At 31.8% G+C, this 13983-nt stretch overlaps 15 non-coding genes across 15 annotated transcripts; all 15 read right to left on the bottom strand.

The window, feature by feature from the left end:
- Positions 1 to 84: 84 nt before the first annotated feature.
- Positions 85 to 158, bottom strand: TRNAI-UAU (transfer RNA isoleucine (anticodon UAU)). The gene has a single exon. It is a non-coding gene; the product is annotated as a tRNA-Ile (tRNA).
- Positions 159 to 5089: 4931 nt separating this feature from the next.
- Positions 5090 to 5163, bottom strand: TRNAT-AGU (transfer RNA threonine (anticodon AGU)). Its single transcript has one exon. It is a non-coding gene; the product is annotated as a tRNA-Thr (tRNA).
- A 208-nt stretch (positions 5164 to 5371) lies between these two features.
- TRNAT-UGU (transfer RNA threonine (anticodon UGU)) lies at positions 5372 to 5445 on the bottom strand. Its single transcript has one exon. It is a non-coding gene; the product is annotated as a tRNA-Thr (tRNA).
- Positions 5446 to 6472: 1027 nt separating this feature from the next.
- TRNAT-AGU (transfer RNA threonine (anticodon AGU)) lies at positions 6473 to 6546 on the bottom strand. The gene has a single exon. It is a non-coding gene; the product is annotated as a tRNA-Thr (tRNA).
- Positions 6547 to 6754: 208 nt separating this feature from the next.
- On the bottom strand, positions 6755 to 6828 carry TRNAT-UGU (transfer RNA threonine (anticodon UGU)). Its single transcript has one exon. It is a non-coding gene; the product is annotated as a tRNA-Thr (tRNA).
- Positions 6829 to 7899: 1071 nt separating this feature from the next.
- On the bottom strand, positions 7900 to 7973 carry TRNAT-AGU (transfer RNA threonine (anticodon AGU)). The gene has a single exon. It is a non-coding gene; the product is annotated as a tRNA-Thr (tRNA).
- Positions 7974 to 8182: 209 nt separating this feature from the next.
- Positions 8183 to 8256, bottom strand: TRNAT-UGU (transfer RNA threonine (anticodon UGU)). The gene has a single exon. It is a non-coding gene; the product is annotated as a tRNA-Thr (tRNA).
- A 1071-nt stretch (positions 8257 to 9327) lies between these two features.
- Positions 9328 to 9401, bottom strand: TRNAT-AGU (transfer RNA threonine (anticodon AGU)). The gene has a single exon. It is a non-coding gene; the product is annotated as a tRNA-Thr (tRNA).
- A 209-nt stretch (positions 9402 to 9610) lies between these two features.
- Positions 9611 to 9684, bottom strand: TRNAT-UGU (transfer RNA threonine (anticodon UGU)). Its single transcript has one exon. It is a non-coding gene; the product is annotated as a tRNA-Thr (tRNA).
- Positions 9685 to 10755: 1071 nt separating this feature from the next.
- Positions 10756 to 10829, bottom strand: TRNAT-AGU (transfer RNA threonine (anticodon AGU)). The gene has a single exon. It is a non-coding gene; the product is annotated as a tRNA-Thr (tRNA).
- Positions 10830 to 11037: 208 nt separating this feature from the next.
- TRNAT-UGU (transfer RNA threonine (anticodon UGU)) lies at positions 11038 to 11111 on the bottom strand. Its single transcript has one exon. It is a non-coding gene; the product is annotated as a tRNA-Thr (tRNA).
- A 1071-nt stretch (positions 11112 to 12182) lies between these two features.
- On the bottom strand, positions 12183 to 12256 carry TRNAT-AGU (transfer RNA threonine (anticodon AGU)). Its single transcript has one exon. It is a non-coding gene; the product is annotated as a tRNA-Thr (tRNA).
- Positions 12257 to 12464: 208 nt separating this feature from the next.
- Positions 12465 to 12538, bottom strand: TRNAT-UGU (transfer RNA threonine (anticodon UGU)). The gene has a single exon. It is a non-coding gene; the product is annotated as a tRNA-Thr (tRNA).
- A 1071-nt stretch (positions 12539 to 13609) lies between these two features.
- TRNAT-AGU (transfer RNA threonine (anticodon AGU)) lies at positions 13610 to 13683 on the bottom strand. The gene has a single exon. It is a non-coding gene; the product is annotated as a tRNA-Thr (tRNA).
- Positions 13684 to 13891: 208 nt separating this feature from the next.
- On the bottom strand, positions 13892 to 13965 carry TRNAT-UGU (transfer RNA threonine (anticodon UGU)). Its single transcript has one exon. It is a non-coding gene; the product is annotated as a tRNA-Thr (tRNA).
- Positions 13966 to 13983: the final 18 nt, after the last annotated feature.

Genomic DNA, 13983 nt, shown 5'->3' with positions numbered 1-13983 from the left:
TTAACACACATTTTAATTTTCCTTCATTGTATATTAGAGACCTTTATACTTTTTTATATCAATTAAATATGACAGATTTAGAGAAGGAACTGCTGAGATTCGAACTCAGGATCTCCTGTTTATAAGACAGGCGCTTTAACCAACTAAGCCACAGCGCCTGACATTCAATTTAATCCAGATGGTTTTTGTAGGAGTTGTTTTAGACATCTAAATAATAATGCATTGGAGGTTTTTTGTGTGTTCTGGGCTTTGGTACGTTTGTCGAGTTTTACAAATGAACAATATATGAGATTTTTTGTATTTTTTATAAAATTAGCATGTGATATTTTCTTTAATAAAGATTTGTAGGTTAGTGGATTTGCTTTAAACTATATTTTACAAATAAATGATGAATCAGATGGATTGAATTTTCTGTAAAATTTGCAGGTAATATTTTTTTTGCTAAAAGAGATTGGTCGTTAGTGGGTTTGCTTTGGGCCATGCTTTTTGTGTTCAGCCTCATCTAAAAGTTTTTATTTCTAGACACTATTGATCAGTAGAAATGTATTTTAATATTATAATTTCTGAGAAAAAGTGAGCAGCTTTTTTTTCTTCTACTTTCAGAAGTAAAATTCTGGAAGGCTTAGGGTGAAATCTTATACATTTAAAGAAAAAAAGCAATAGGAAAAATGCTGTCAACTGGATTCAAATAGGCTTTTTAAGAAGATTTGATGTTGTTTACTGCATACATTAAAATATTAAATTAAAAATTTACTCTGTGCAATTCATGATGTTTATACATTAAAATCTCAAACTTTAAGAAATCTTCCTATTCCAGTGAGTACTCATATCAATAATGATTCAACTTTTATCAAAATATGCTTGAGTAACATCTATCGAAGTGGGTCAGATGATTGTGAAATTTGTAGACCTCTACCATTGACTTAAAAAGCTGTAAACAAACAAAAATATAATCTTAGTTTCAAATAATTTCATCTATGTTTTGAAAGTTTATCTAATATATGAAGAAGAAACGTCTGGGAATCTTCCAATTATTATTATTCTTTTATATTTGCCCAGAATATTTATAAAAGACATGATTCGGTATTACTATCGAACTAGGAAGAATAAGTTGAACTATCTACATGTAAAATTTGAAAGGTAAGTCTTTAAAGTTATAGAAATGTGTTGTAATTACAATATACTAACCATTATCCTTTTACTAATGTTATGATATTCATTTAATCACTGAAGAAGGATTTTACTTTTATTTTTTTAAAGTACATATGCATACAGCAACTATCTTATCCCAATTTGTTACTCTTATCACTATTGATGTCCTGCTAGACCTTTTATGCATTTTTAAAAATATTTTTATCATATAATGCTTTTTAAAAAATAAGGCACTGCTGAGATTCGAACTCAGGATCTCCTGTTTACTAGACAGGCGCTTTAACCCCTTAATGACCGAGGACGTGCAGGGTACGTCCTCAAAAAAAAGGCAGTTAACGCCTGAGGACGTACCCTGCACGTCCTCGGTGTGGAAAGCAGCTGGAAGCGATCCTGCTCGCTTCCAGCTGCTTTCCGGTTATTGCAGTGATGCCTCGATATGGAGGCATCCTGCAATAACCTGACATGGCCATCCGATGCAGAGAGAGCCACTCTGTGGCCCTCTCTGCACCGGACATCGATGGCCGGTATCGTTGGTGGGTGGGAGCCGACTTGGGAGGCGGGTGGGCGGCCATCGGTGTGCCGTGTGACGTTGAGGGGGGCGGGATCGGGGGCGGGACCGTCGGGGGCGCGCACGGACGCGCGCGCGTGCACGGAGGGTGGCGGGCGGGGCGCGTGCAGGGGGCGGGAGCGGGTGGGAACCGCTACACTACGGAAAATGAATTAAAAGTTAAAAGTTAAAAGTAGCATAAGCACAACAAAAAAAAACACAAAAAGAGATCGTGGAGGGGTGGGGGGTTGGTTTTTGTGTGGGGGGAAGCTACACTACAGAAACGTTAAAAAAATGTACAACAAAAACATTTTTTCTTATAAACTGGGTACTGGCAGACAGCTGCCAGTACCCAAGATGGCGCCAATTAAGTTAGAGTGGGAGGGTTATAGAGCTGTTTGGGGGGGATCAGTGAGGTTGGGGGCTAAGGGGGGACTTTTACACAGCAGCATATTTAAATATGCTTTTAAAAATACCACCAAAAAACAAATATAGCTTTTATTTTAGTACTGGCAGACTTTCTGCCAGTACTTAAGATGGCGGGGACAATTGTGGGGTGGGGGAGGGAAGAGAGCTGTTTGGGAGGGATCAGGGGGTCTGATGTTTCAGGTGGGAGGCTGAGCTCTACACTAAATCTAATATTAACCCTGCAAGCTCTCTACAAGCTACCTAATTAACCCCTTCACTGCTAGCCATAATACACGTGTGATGCGCAGCGGCATTTAGCGGCCTTCAAAATACCAAAAAGCAATGCCAAAGCCATATATGTCTGCTATTTCTGAACAAAGGGGATCCCAGAGAAGCATTTACAACCATTTGTGCCATAACTGCACAAGCTGTTTGTAAATGATTTCAGTGAGAAACCTAAAATTGTGAAAAATTTTACGTTTTTTTTTAATTTGATCGCATTTAGCGGTGAAATGGTGGCATGAAATATACCAAAATGGGCCTAGATCAATACTTGGGGTTGTCTACTACACTACACTAAAGCTAAAATTACCCCAAAAAGCTCCCTACATGCTCCCTAATTAACCCCTTCACTGCTGGGCATAATACACGTGTGGTGCGCAGTGGCATTTAGTGGCATTCTAATTACCAAAAAGCAACACCAAAGCCATATAAGTATGCTATTTCTGAACAAAGGGGATCCCAGAGAAGAATTTACAACCATTTAAGCCATAATTGCACAAGCTGTTTGTAAATAATTTCAGTGAGAAACCTAAAGTTTATGAAAAAATTTGTGAAAAAGTGAACGATTTTTTTTATTTGATCGCATTTGGCGGTGAAATGGTTGCATGAAATATACCAAAATGGGCCTAGATCAATACTTTGGGTTGTCTACTAAAAAAAAATATATACATGTCAATGGATATTCAGAGATTCCTGAAAGATATCAGTGTTCTAATGTAACTAGCGCTAATTTTGAAAAATAATGGCTTGGAAATAGCAAAGTGCTACTTGTATTTATTGCCCTATAACTTGCAAAAAAAGCAAAGAACATGTAAACATTGGGTATTTCTAAACTCAGGACAATATTTAGAAACTATTTAGCATAGGTGTTTTTTGGTGGTTGTAGATATGTAACAGATTTTGGGGGTCAAAGTTAGAAAAAGTGGGTTTTTTTTTCAATTTTTCCTCATATTTTATAATTTTTTTTATAGTAAATTATAAGATATGATGAAAATAATGGTATCTTTAGAAAGTCCATTTAATGGCGAGAAAAACGGTATATAATATGTGTGGGTACAGTAAATGAGTAAGAAGAAAATTACAGCTAAACACAAACACAGCAGAAATGTAAAAATAGCCTTGGTCCCAAACGGACAGAAAATGGAAAAGTGCTGTGGTCATTAAGGGGTTAACCAACTAAGCCACAGCGCCTTGTAGTACCAGGTGTTTTTTTTTGTCTCAGAGGCTGGCATGGCCTGAAATATTAAGAAAAAAAGAACATTCCATGCCATTTACATTTTAACATCCAATAAACAACTTATATTGTAATGTAATTTAACACACATTTTAATTATGCTTCATTGTATTTTAGAGACCTTTATACTTTTTTAATATCAATTAAATATGACAGATTTAGGGAAGGAATTGCTGAGATTCAAACTCAGGATCTCCTGTTTGCAAGACAGGCACTTTAACCATCTAAGCCACAGCGCCTAAAATTCAATTACATCCGGATGGTTTTTGTAGGAGTTGTTTTAGACATCTAAATAATAATGCATTGGAGGTTTTTTGTGTGTTCTGGGCTTTGGTACATTTGTCGAGTTTTACAAATGAACAATATATGAGATTTTTTGTATTTTTTATAAAATTAGCATGTGATATTTTCTTTAATAAATATTTGTAGGTTAGTGGATTTGCTTTAAACTATATTTTACAAATAAATGATAAATCAGATGGATTGAATTTTCTGTAAAATTTGCAGGTAATATTTTTTTGCTAAAAGAGATTTGATCGTTAGTGGCTTCACTTCGCTTTGGGCCATGCTTTTTGTGTTCAGCCTCATCTAAAAGTTTTTATTTCTAGACACTATTGATCAATAGAAATATATTTTTATATTATAATTTCTGAGAAAAAGTGAGCAGCTTTTTTTTCTTCTACTTTCAGAAGTAGAATTCTGGGAGGGTTAGGGTGAAATCTTATACATTTAAAGAAAAAAGCAATAGGGAAAATGCTGTCAACTGGATTCAAGTAGGCTTTTTAAAAAGATTTGATGTTGTTTACTGCATACATTAAAATATTAAATTAAAATTTTACTCTGCGCAATTCATGATGTTTATACATTAAAATCTCAAACTTTAAAAAATCTTCCTATTCCAGTGAGTACTCATATCAATAATGACTCAAATATTATCAAAATATGCTTGAGTAACATCTATCGAAGTGGGTCAGATGATTGTGAAATTTGTAGACCTCTACCATTGACTTAAAAAGCTGTAAACAAACAAAAATATAATCTTAGTTTCAAATCATTTCATCTATGTTTTGAAAGTTTATCTAATATATGAAGAAGAAAAGTCTGGGAATCTTCCAATTATTATTATTCTTTTATATTTGCCCAGAATATTGATAAAAGACATGATTCTGTATTACTATCGAACTAGGAAGAATAAGTTGAACTATCTACATGTAAAATTTGAAAGGTAAGTCTTTAAAGTTGTAGAAATGTGTTGTAATTACAATATACTAACCATTATCCTTTGACTAATGTTATGATATTCATTTAATCACTGAAGAAGGATTTTACTTTTATTTTTTAAAGTACGTATGCATACAGCAACTATCTTATCCCAATTTGTTACTCTTCTCACTATTGATGTCCTGCTAGACCTTTAATGTATTTTTAAAAATCTTTTTATCATATAATGCTTTTTAAAAATAGTACGGCACTGCTGAGATTCGAACTCAGGATCTCCTGTTTACTAGACAGGCGCTTTAACCAACTAAGCCACAGCGCCTTGTAGTACCAGGTGTTTTTTTTTGTCTCAGAGACTGACATGGCCTGAAATATTAAGAAAAAAAGCACATTCTATGCCATTTACATTTTAACATCCAATAAACAACTTATATTATCATGCAATTTAACACACATTTAAATTATCCTACATTGTATTTTAGAGACCTTTATACTTTTTTAATATCAATTAAATATGGCAGATTTGGAGAAGGCACTGCTGAGATTCGAACTCAGGATCTCCTGTTTACAAGACAGGCGCTTTAACCAACTAAGCCACAGCGCCTGACATTCAATTACATCCGGATGGTTTTTGTAGGAGTTGTTTTAGACATCTAAATAATAATGCATTGGAGGTTTTTTGTGTGTTCTGGGCTTTGGTACGTTTGTCGAGTTTTACAAATGAACAATATATGAGATTTTTTGTATTTTTTATAAAATTAGCATGTGATATTTTCTTCAATAAAGATTTGTAGGTTAGTGGATTTGCTTTAAACTATATTTTACAAATAAATGATAAATCAGATGGATTGAATTTTCTGTAAAATTTTCAGGTAATATTTTTTTTGCTAAAAGAGATTTGATCGTTAGTGGCTTCACTTCGCTTTGGGCCATGCTTTTTGTGTTCAGCCTCAATAGGGAAAATGCTGTCAACTGGATTCAAGTAGGCTTTTTAAGAAGATTTGATGTTGTTTACTGCATACATTAAAATATTAAATTAAAATTTTACTCTGCGCAATTCATGATGTTTATACATTAAAATCTCAAACTTTAAAAAATCTTCCTATTCCAGTGAGTACTCATATCAATAATGATTCAACTTTTATCAAAATATGCTTGAGTAACATCTATCGAAGTGGGTCAGATGATTGTGAAATTTGTAGACCTCTACCATTGACTTAAAAAGCTGTAAACAAACAAAAATATAATCTTAGTTTCAAGAAACGTCTGGGAATCTTCCAATTATTATTATTCTTTTATATTTGCCCAGAATATTGATAAAAGACATGATTCGGTATTACTATCGAACTAGGAAGAATAAGTTGAACTATCTACATGTAAAATTTGAAAGGTAAGTCTTTAAAGTTGTAGAAATGTGTTGTAATTACAATATACTAACCATTATCCTTTGACTAATGTTATGATATTCATTTAATCACTGAAGAAGGATTTTACTTTTATTTTTTAAAGTACGTATGCATACAGCAACTATCTTATCCCAATTTGTTACTCTACTCACTATTGATGTCCTGCTAGACCTTTTATGCATTTTTAAAAATCTTTTTATCATATAATGCTTTTTAAAAATAGAAAGGCACTGCTGAGATTCGAACTCAGGATCTCCTGTTTACTAGACAGGCACTTTAACCAACTAAGCCACAGCGCCTTGTAGTACCAGGTGTTTTTTTTGGTCTCAGAGACTGACATGGCCTGAAATATTAAGAAAAAAAGCACATTCTATGCCATTTACATTTTAACATCCAATAAACAACTTATATTATCATGTAATTTAACACACATTTAAATTATCCTACATTGTATTTTAGAGACCTTTATACTTTTTTAATATCTATTAAATATGGCAGATTTGGAGAAGGCACTGCTGAGATTCGAACTCAGGATCTCCTGTTTACAAGACAGGCGCTTTAACCAACTAAGCCACAGCGCCTGACATTCAATTACATCCGGATGGTTTTTGTAGGAGTTGTTTTAGACATCTAAATAATAATGCATTGGAGGTTTTTTGTGTGTTCTGGGCTTTGGTACGTTTGTCGAGTTTTACAAATGAACAATATATGAGATTTTTTGTATTTTTTATAAAATTAGCATGTGATATTTTCTTCAATAAAGATTTGTAGGTTAGTGGATTTGCTTTAAACTATATTTTACAAATAAATGATAAATCAGATGGATTGAATTTTCTGTAAAATTTTCAGGTAATATTTTTTTTGCTAAAAGAGATTTGATCGTTAGTGGCTTCACTTCGCTTTGGGCCATGCTTTTTGTGTTCAGCCTCAATAGGGAAAATGCTGTCAACTGGATTCAAGTAGGCTTTTTAAGAAGATTTGATGTTGTTTACTGCATACATTAAAATATTAAATTAAAATTTTACTCTGCGCAATTCATGATGTTTATACATTAAAATCTCAAACTTTAAAAAATCTTCCTATTCCAGTGAGTACTCATATCAATAATGACTCAAATATTATCAAAATATGCTTGAGTAACATCTATCGAAGTGGGTCAGATGATTGTGAAATTTGTAGACCTCTACCATTGACTTAAAAAGCTGTAAACAAACAAAAATATAATCTTAGTTTCAAATCATTTCATCTATGTTTTGAAAGTTTATCTAATATATGAAGAAGAAACGTCTGGGAATCTTCCAATTATTATTATTCTTTTATATTTGCCCAGAATATTGATAAAAGACATGATTCGGTATTACTATCGAACTAGGAAGAATAAGTTGAACTATCTACATGTAAAATTTGAAAGGTAAGTCTTTAAAGTTGTAGAAATGTGTTGTAATTACAATATACTAACCATTATCCTTTGACTAATGTTATGATATTCATTTAATCACTGAAGAAGGATTTTACTTTTATTTTTTAAAGTACGTATGCATACAGCAACTATCTTATCCCAATTTGTTACTCTTCTCACTATTGATGTCCTGCTAGACCTTTTATGCATTTTTAAAAATCTTTTTATCATATAATGCTTTTTAAAAATAGTAAGGCACTGCTGAGATTCGAACTCAGGATCTCCTGTTTACTAGACAGGCGCTTTAACCAACTAAGCCACAGCGCCTTGTAGTACCAGGTTTTTTTTTTTGGTCTCAGAGACTGACATGGCCTGAAATATTAAGAAAAAAAGCACATTCTATGCCATTTACATTTTAACATCCAATAAACAACTTATATTATCATGTAATTTAACACACATTTTAATTATCCTACATTGTATTTTAGAGACCTTTATACTTTTTTAATATCAATTAAATATGACAGATTTAGAGAAGGCACTGCTGAGATTCGAACTCAGGATCTCCTGTTTACAAGACAGGCGCTTTAACCAACTAAGCCACAGCGCCTGACATTCAATTACATCCGGATGGTTTTTGTAGGAGTTGTTTTAGACATCTAAATAATAATGCATTGGAGGTTTTTTGTGTGTTCTGGGCTTTGGTACGTTTGTCGAGTTTTACAAATGAACAATATATGAGATTTTTTGTATTTTTTATAAAAGTAGCATGTGATATTTTCTTCAATAAAGATTTGTAGGTTAGTGGATTTGCTTTAAACTATATTTTTCAAATAAATGATAAATCAGATGGATTGAATTTTCTGTAAAATTTTCAGGTAATATTTTTTTTGCTAAAAGAGATTTGATCGTTAGTGGCTTCACTTCGCTTTGGGCCATGCTTTTTGTGTTCAGCCTCAATAGGGAAAATGCTGTCAACTGGATTCAAGTAGGCTTTTTAAAAAGATTTGATGTTGTTTACTGCATACATTAAAATATTAAATTAAAATTTTACTCTGCGCAATTCATGATGTTTATACATTAAAATCTCAAACTTTAAAAAATCTTCCTATTCCAGTGAGTACTCATATCAATAATGATTCAACTTTTATCAAAATATGCTTGAGTAACATCTATCGAAGTGGGTCAGATGATTGTGAAATTTGTAGACCTCTACCATTGACTTAAAAAGCTGTAAACAAACAAAAATATAATCTTAGTTTCAAATCATTTCATCTATGTTTTGAAAGTTTATCTAACATATTAAGAAGAAACGTCTGGGAATCTTCCAATTATTATTATTCTTTTATATTTGCCCAGAATATTGATAAAAGACATGATTCGGTATTACTATCGAACTAGGAAGAATAAGTTGAACTATCTACATGTAAAATTTGAAAGGTAAGTCTTTAAAGTTGTAGAAATGTGTTGTAATTACAATATACTAACCATTATCCTTTGACTAATGTTATGATATTCATTTAATCACTGAAGAAGGATTTTACTTTTATTTTTTAAAGTACGTATGCATACAGCAACTATCTTATCCCAATTTGTTACTCTACTCACTATTGATGTCCTGCTAGACCTTTTATGCATTTTTAAAAATCTTTTTATCATATAATGCTTTTTAAAAATAGAAAGGCACTGCTGAGATTCGAACTCAGGATCTCCTGTTTACTAGACAGGCGCTTTAACCAACTAAGCCACAGCGCCTTGTAGTACCAGGTTTTTTTTTTTGGTCTCAGAGACTGACATGGCCTGAAATATTAAGAAAAAAAGCACATTCTATGCCATTTACATTTTAACATCCAATAAACAACTTATATTATCATGTAATTTAACACACATTTAAATTATCCTACATTGTATTTTAGAGACCTTTATACTTTTTTAATATCAATTAAATATGACAGATTTAGAGAAGGCACTGCTGAGATTCGAACTCAGGATCTCCTGTTTACAAGACAGGCGCTTTAACCAACTAAGCCACAGCGCCTGACATTCAATTACATCCGGATGGTTTTTGTAGGAGTTGTTTTAGACATCTAAATAATAATGCATTGGAGGTTTTTTGTGTGTTCTGGGCTTTGGTACGTTTGTCGAGTTTTACAAATGAACAATATATGAGATTTTTTGTATTTTTTATAAAATTAGCATGTGATATTTTCTTCAATAAAGATTTGTAGGTTAGTGGATTTGCTTTAAACTATATTTTACAAATAAATGATAAATCAGATGGATTGAATTTTCTGTAAAATTTTCAGGTAATATTTTTTTTGCTAAAAGAGATTTGATCGTTAGTGGCTTCACTTCGCTTTGGGCCATGCTTTTTGTGTTCAGCCTCAATAGGGAAAATGCTGTCAACTGGATTCAAGTAGGCTTTTTAAGAAGATTTGATGTTGTTTATTGCATACATTAAAATATTAAATTAAAATTTTACTCTGCGCAATTCATGATGTTTATACATTAAAATCTCAAACTTTAAAAAATCTTCCTATTCCAGTGAGTACTCATATCAATAATGATTCAACTTTTATCAAAATATGCTTGAGTAACATCTATCGAAGTGGGTCAGATGATTGTGAAATTTGTAGACCTCTACCATTGACTTAAAAAGCTGTAAACAAACAAAAATATAATCTTAGTTTCAAATCATTTCATCTATGTTTTGAAAGTTTATCTAACATATTAAGAAGAAACGTCTGGGAATCTTCCAATTATTATTATTCTTTTATATTTGCCCAGAATATTGATAAAAGACATGATTCGGTATTACTATCGAACTAGGAAGAATAAGTTGAACTATCTACATGTAAAATTTGAAAGGTAAGTCTTTAAAGTTGTAGAAATGTGTTGTAATTACAATATACTAACCATTATCCTTTGACTAATGTTATGATATTCATTTAATCACTGAAGAAGGATTTTACTTTTATTTTTTAAAGTACGTATGCATACAGCAACTATCTTATCCCAATTTGTTACTCTTCTCACTATTGATGTCCTGCTAGACCTTTTATGCATTTTTAAAAATCTTTTTATCATATAATGCTTTTTAAAAATAGAAAGGCACTGCTGAGATTCGAACTCAGGATCTCCTGTTTACTAGACAGGCGCTTTAACCAACTAAGCCACAGCGCCTTGTAGTACCAGGTGTTTTTTTTGGTCTCAGAGACTGACATGGCCTGAAATATTAAGAAAAAAAGCACATTCTATGCCATTTACATTTTAACATCCAATAAACAACTTATATTATCATGTAATTTAACACACATTTTAATTATCCTACATTGTATTTTAGAGACCTTTATACTTTTTTAATATCAATTAAACATGACAGATTTAGAGAAGGCACTGCTGAGATTCGAACTCAGGATATCCTGTTTACAAGACAGGCGCTTTAACCAACTAAGCCACAGCGCCTGACATTCAATTACAACCGGATGGTTTTTGTAGGAGTTGTTTTAGACATCTAAATAATAATGCATTGGAGGTTTTTTGTGTGTTCTGGGCTTTGGTACGTTTGTCGAGTTTTACAAATGAACAATATATGAGATTTTTTGTATTTTTTATAAAATTAGCATGTGATATTTTCTTCAATAAAGATTTGTAGGTTAGTGGATTTGCTTTAAACTATATTTTACAAATAAATGATAAATCAGATAGATTGAATTTTCTGTAAAATTTTCAGGTAATATTTTTTTTGCTAAAAGAGATTTGATCGTTAGTGGCTTCACTTCGCTTTGGGCCATGCTTTTTGTGTTCAGCCTCAATAGGGAAAATGCTGTCAACTGGATTCAAGTAGGCTTTTTAAAAAGATTTGATGTTGTTTACTGCATACATTAAAATATTAAATTAAAATTTTACTCTGCGCAATTCATGATGTTTATACATTAAAATCTCAAACTTTAAAAAATCTTCCTATTCCAGTGAGTACTCATATCAATAATGATTCAACTTTTATCAAAATATGCTTGAGTAACATCTATCGAAGTGGGTCAGATGATTGTGAAATTTGTAGACCTCTACCATTGACTTAAAAAGCTGTAAACAAACAAAAATATAATCTTAGTTTCAAATCATTTCATCTATGTTTTGAAAGTTTATCTAACATATTAAGAAGAAACGTCTGGGAATCTTCCAATTATTATTATTCTTTTATATTTGCCCAGAATATTGATAAAAGACATAATTCGGTATTACTATCGAACTAGGAAGAATAAGTTGAACAATCTACATGTAAAATTTGAAAGGTAAGTCTTTAAAGTTGTAGAAATGTGTTGTAATTACAATATACTAACCATTATCCTTTGACTAATGTTATGATATTCATTTAATCACTGAAGAAGGATTTTACTTTTATTTTTTAAAGTACGTATGCATACAGCAACTATCTTATCCCAATTTGTTACTCTTCTCACTATTGATGTCCTGCTAGACCTTTTATGCATTTTTAAAAATCTTTTTATCATATAATGCTTTTTAAAAATAGAAAGGCACTGCTGAGATTCGAACTCAGGATCTCCTGTTTACTAGACAGGCGCTTTAACCAACTAAGCCACAGCGCCTTGTAGTACCAGGTGTTTTTTTTGGTCTCAGAGACTGACATGGCCTGAAATATTAAGAAAAAAAGCACATTCTATGCCATTTACATTTTAACATCCAATAAACAACTTATATTATCATGTAATTTAACACACATTTTAATTATCCTACATTGTATTTTAGAGACCTTTATACTTTTTTAATATCAATTAAATATGACAGATTTAGAGAAGGCACTGCTGAGATTCGAACTCAGGATCTCCTGTTTACAAGACAGGCGCTTTAACCAACTAAGCCACAGCGCCTGACATTCAATTACATCCGGATGGTTTTTGTAGGAGTTGTTTTAGACATCTAAATAATAATGCATTGGAGGTTTTTTGTGTGTTCTGGGCTTTGGTACGTTTGTCGAGTTTTACAAATGAACAATATATGAGATTTTTTGTATTTTTTATAAAATTAGCATGTGATATTTTCTTCAATAAAGATTTGTAGGTTAGTGGATTTGCTTTAAACTATATTTTACAAATAAATGATAAATCAGATAGATTGAATTTTCTGTAAAATTTTCAGGTAATATTTTTTTTGCTAAAAGAGATTTGATCGTTAGTGGCTTCACTTCGCTTTGGGCCATGCTTTTTGTGTTCAGCCTCAATAGGGAAAATGCTGTCAACTGGATTCAAGTAGGCTTTTTAAGAAGATTTGATGTTGTTTACTGCATACATTAAAATATTAAATTAAAATTTTACTCTGCGCAATTCATGATGTTTATACATTAAAATCTCAAACTTTAAAAAATCTTCCTATTCCAGTGAGTACTCATATCAATAATGATTCAACTTTTATCAAAATATGCTTGAGTAACATCTATCGAAGTGGGTCAGATGATTGTGAAATTTGTAGACCTCTACCATTGACTTAAAAAGCTGTAAACAAACAAAAATATAATCTTAGTTTCAAATCATTTCATCTATGTTTTGAAAGTTTATCTAACATATTAAGAAGAAACGTCTGGGAATCTTCCAATTATTATTATTCTTTTATATTTGCCCAGAATATTGATAAAAGACATAATTCGGTATTACTATCGAACTAGGAAGAATAAGTTGAACAATCTACATGTAAAATTTGAAAGGTAAGTCTTTAAAGTTGTAGAAATGTGTTGTAATTACAATATACTAACCATTATCCTTTGACTAATGTTATGATATTCATTTAATCACTGAAGAAGGATTTTACTTTTATTTTTTAAAGTACGTATGCATACAGCAACTATCTTATCCCAATTTGTTACTCTTCTCACTATTGATGTCCTGCTAGACCTTTTATGCATTTTTAAAAATCTTTTTATCATATAATGCTTTTTAAAAATAGAAAGGCACTGCTGAGATTCGAACTCAGGATCTCCTGTTTACTAGACAGGCGCTTTAACCAACTAAGCCACAGCGCCTTGTAGTACCAGGTTTTTTTTTTTGGTCTCAGAGACTGACATGGCCTGAAATATTAAGAAAAAAGCACATTCTATGCCATTTACATTTTAACATCCAATAAACAACTTATATTATCATGTAATTTAACACACATTTTAATTATCCTACATTGTATTTTAGAGACCTTTATACTTTTTTAATATCAATTAAATATGACAGATTTAGAGAAGGCACTGCTGAGATTCGAACTCAGGATCTCCTGTTTACAAGACAGGCGCTTTAACCAACTAAGCCACAGCGCCTGACATTCAATTACATCC

This window comes from Bombina bombina, chromosome 4 (genome assembly GCF_027579735.1).
Source record: "Bombina bombina isolate aBomBom1 chromosome 4, aBomBom1.pri, whole genome shotgun sequence".
NCBI classification, from domain to species: domain Eukaryota; kingdom Metazoa; phylum Chordata; class Amphibia; order Anura; family Bombinatoridae; genus Bombina; species Bombina bombina.
This window is presented reverse-complemented; position numbering and strand designations above follow the sequence as displayed.